We start from the raw sequence: 4,270 nt of genomic DNA on the forward strand, positions 1-4,270 counted from the left end.
GAAACCTGGAGAGTGACAGGACAAGGGGGAAGGGCTTTAACCTGACAGAGGGGAGATTTAGATTAGACATTAGGAAGAAATTCTTCCCTGTGAGGGTGCGGAGGCGCTGGCACAGGGTGCCCAGAGAAGCTGTGGCTGCCCCATCCCTGGCAGTGTTCAAGGCCAGGTTGGACACAGGGGCTTGGAGCAACCTGCTCTAGTGGAAGGTGTCCCTGCCCATGGCAGGGGGTTGGAACTGGATGAGCTTTAAGGACCCTTCCAACCCAAACCAGTCTGGGATTCTGTAATTGAGCAATGGATGTGAATGCAGGGAAGAGATACCACTGCAGGAAGACTGCTGCCCACTCCCCAGTTGTAGTGATGAGAGAGAGAGATGTTGCTGTGTTTTATGGAGATGTAATGTACCTGTGCATCCCCATAAGAAAGGCTCCCAGACTCTGCAAAATATTGATTAAAATACAGTTTGTTGAGGATAATATTAGAAGGCAAAATGGGATACGGGATACCATGAGATAATGTTAAGCCCGCCAGATGCTGGGAACACCAAGCAGTACAGCATCATCCCATGCCATGCAGAACAGATAGTGTTTGTGCTGAAGTTCACCAATGTCATGGTCTTAAAGGTTTTTATAGGACTTTCTTGGAAGTAAACAACTTTATTTGTCATTTCTGCTGTCAATCAAAAGGATGTTCACATACGAATATGCAGCTTCACTCTAAGATAAAGGATATAGGTTCCCCAGTTAGGCTTAACTGCTAAGTTTATCCTGTGGCCAAGTGGCGTGTGCAGCACCAGCCTGCACCTTCTCATCTCAACTTGTTACATAGATCACTGGAATATTTCCCTTCATAAGAACTTCCAATATCCTCCGTCACTTCTTTTTTTATTCATTCCTTCTTGTCTTTCCTTTAAAGAAAAGGTGTCAGCACCTTCCATGGTATCATGTATTATGTAAGGTTAACTTTAAGCAACAGTGGAACACAGCAGTTAAGCTTGGTTATCTAAGATAAAGACAAAGACACAATGGTGGCATCAGCACCAGGTGCCCAGTGAGAGCCACCTATAGGCTCCTCAGTCAGGATGAGTTGGCCAAGTTTATCCTGCAGCCAAGTGATACGTGCAGCGCAGCACAGCCCAGCCCCTACCTACTCAGATCAACTGTTAGAGAAGAACATTCTGTGAAGACCTTCTAATTCATAATTGCTCCTCCTCTTTCTCTCCTTTTCTCTCCGACTAAAGCAGGTAGTCACAGGCCAGCGGATGAGGCTTTAGAGGCCTGGATTCTCCCTTTCTGTTCCCCCAATTGCCTTCCCTTCTCTCCTGGTTCCTGTGTGACCGAGGGCACACGTTTCAAACGCGCCCTCGAGCCCAGCTCCAGCGAGAATGCTTTGCAGCTGTGTCAATATTTGAAAACTCAGCTTCAAATACAAGCCCCCCCATAGGCCTGTGCTCCCACTGGTGTGTCCCAGCAGCCAGGGCACAGACTGAGCTTGTCTGCCCCCCCACTTTAAAGAAAAGAGCTGAAAATAAGGACACATGAAGGTTTATTAGCTGAATTCACCTTCCATCTTCATATCAAAGTGTCCTGGATCTGACTCCAGCTCCTTGTCTGCAAACCAGTTGTAAAAGTTTATAGAAAAAGTTGAATGTAGAAACTGCAAAGAGCAGCTTTTCAGATTGTTACCGTGTTCATAGCACCCCAAAAGGGAACTGTACTGCTGATGATTCCCCAGTGGGCATTAAAAGTCCAAAGAATTTAAGCCCCTAAACAAAACTTTGTTTGGGAACTGCCGATGTTAGAAAAGTGCAAGACAGAGAGCAAGAACAGCTAAAAATGAGGATGCAGCAGATGGAAGCAGTGTTTGTGTAACAGGGAGCGCAGAGTGGGCAAGTCTGAAAGACCTCCATCAGGTTTGGTATTGACTGTCTCTTCTATGAGGCCAAGTTCATGTGGCACTGGGAACTGTGTGCTTCCTTGCTGAAATGGGACCTAGTTGGCAAATGAGCACTGAAGAGGATGGAGCAGTGGGAATAATGTGGTGTAGTTGTGATGGTGCTGCCTTTTAGCTTTTTGGTGCAGGAGCAGGAAAGATGTGGAAGAGAGGAAGTAAGAATGGGAGAAAAAGAAGAAGGGGAACAGGTTAATGAACCCAACTTGAATGCAGAGGGGAAAGGCAAAATCTCCCGAGCATACCAAGATGAAGTGTTGAACCCTTACCCGGGGAGGTGAGGAACCTCTCAGCTGGGGACAGTGAAAATTGCACTGTACAGCAAGACATGAAGCTATTCTTTCATGCCCTCAGACAGACCTTCCAGTCACTGTACAGCCTGAAGCTGACAGCAAGCAAACCAGGTGACAGTGGACAAGGAACACTCAGCACTATCTCCAAGGCAGGACTTTGCTTCTGCTTATTGTGAGAAATGCTCTTCAAAAATGCACAACAGAGACACCTTGTTAACACTTAGGAAGCTGCTTCCCAGCAATGGTTGCAATCAGCATCCCCTTCAAATGATCAGCAGTGCTGCTGAGCTCCAAGAGTAAGTGCTTGAAGAGCAACAATTAATTAAAGGAAAGATTTGAACAGAAGGCGTTGTTCAAGCTGCTGCTTTGAGACTCCTCCTGCCTTCCCCATGATGCAGTCACCCACTGGCAGCCTAACGGAGGCAGAGCACAAGCACTGCTCATTAACACTATGGGCATCTTCTCCAGGAAGTTATTCCCATCAACAGCCAGTGCTCTCCCTGCACCAGGCCCAGCATGTGGCATGTGTAGGCTCATAGCTCCAAGGAGCAGCTACCAAAAAGACCCACGTCTACATAGCCAGTTACCTTGAAGACTGCTTAATTCTGCCTGGGGCTGAGCCACAGCCCTTGCTGCCACAGAGACAAGAGAGCTAGGGGTTTTGTTGGTTTTTCTTTTACCCCATTTTAATTAGCACAGAAGAAGATCAGGGCAGGTGGAGACAATAAGATCCTAATCTCAACCTCCACCACTTCTGCAAGTGCTCCGAAGCCCACCCCTTCCCGGATGATGCCCACAGGTCTTGTTTGGTGCAGTAAGCCTTGTCACACTGGGTGAACTGGAAGGGTCACACATATGGGCTTTGAAGCTCTCCTCTGAACTATAGTGCTTGCCACACTCTGTGCACAGGAAGGGCTTGTGGCCAGCATGGACAAAGTGATGCTTCTTGAGGTGGCAGAGCTGCAAGAAGGCTTTCCCACACTGCCCGCAGCGGCACCTGCGCTTGATCACCTCCTTCTGGGACAGGGCTTTTGGTGGGGGACCTAGGCTGTCAGAATGACCCTCACTTGAAGGTGACAACAGACCCAGGTCTCCTGAACATGGCTCTTTATGCCCCATCTCTGCTTCTTTTTCTGCTGCAGGTCTGTGATTCACACCCTTGTCAATTCTTCCTTGCACCTGCCATTGGCCTTAATGGTTGAGATGGTCTTGAGGTGCTTATTCTCAGCCCTCAGCACCTTGGCTTGCCACGGCTCATGTTTGGAAGCTGTGCTTTCCTCTTCTTGCAGCCTGTGGAAACGCTTGGTGGGCAGCCTCCTAACCTCAGTAGGACTGTGGTTTCATCACCTATTACCTTGGAGACATCGGGATCCCCTGCACAAACACGGAAACATGGTGGGTGAGTTAACGCTGGCTGTTAAATGACACAATTGCTGCTGGATCAGAGGCACATTAACGTCTGAGACAGATAACTCTGCTCTGCAGTAATCCTGGTGCTCTGGCATGAACCCCATTACTTTTATGACCTTTTTGTCTTTAAAACTGGAGAATAGGGGGGGAATCTCTGTTCTGTCAGGACAGACAGTGCCCGTGCTGCATTTCTAGTGTTTGACAGGCAGTGTATCTGGGAGGCATCATCACAGAATCAACCGGGTTGGGAAAGACCTTTAAGATCATCAAGTCCAACCTTTACCCCAGCACTGCCAAGGCCACCACTAACCCATGTCACTGAGGAATCGGTGATAAAGCAGGGCACCACGCTCCCTTCCCGGCCGGTGGCTCTCAGAAGCAGCACAAGCCCACAGACGCCGGCACCGCTGAAGGCGCGGGGCCGCTCCCTGCACCGGGGCTGGGACGCGCATCCCCGGCGCGGCTCGTACCTGCGAGGGGCTCCTCGCCGGGCGAGGCCGCGGCCCCTGCACCGCCTCCCGCCGCGCCTCCCCGCGCCGCTCCAGCAGCTCCGCGCCCGCCGCCGTGTGCCTCCCCGGCGGAACGGTGCGAGCGGGCGACGGGCGCGCCCGGACGCT

The 4,270-nt window shown here is 50.3% G+C and overlaps 1 long non-coding RNA gene across 1 annotated transcript; it reads right to left on the reverse strand.

The window, feature by feature from the left end:
- Window positions 1-2,907: 2,907 nt before the first annotated feature.
- LOC115606861 lies at window positions 2,908-4,221 on the reverse strand. The gene is made up of 2 exons (XR_003991031.1): window positions 4,124-4,221; window positions 2,908-3,617 (listed from the first exon to the last, which is right to left on the reverse strand). It is a non-coding gene; the product is annotated as an uncharacterized LOC115606861 (long non-coding RNA).
- Window positions 4,222-4,270: the final 49 nt, after the last annotated feature.

Source organism: Strigops habroptila, chromosome 4 (assembly GCF_004027225.2).
Source record: "Strigops habroptila isolate Jane chromosome 4, bStrHab1.2.pri, whole genome shotgun sequence".
NCBI lineage: Eukaryota > Metazoa > Chordata > Aves > Psittaciformes > Psittacidae > Strigops > Strigops habroptila.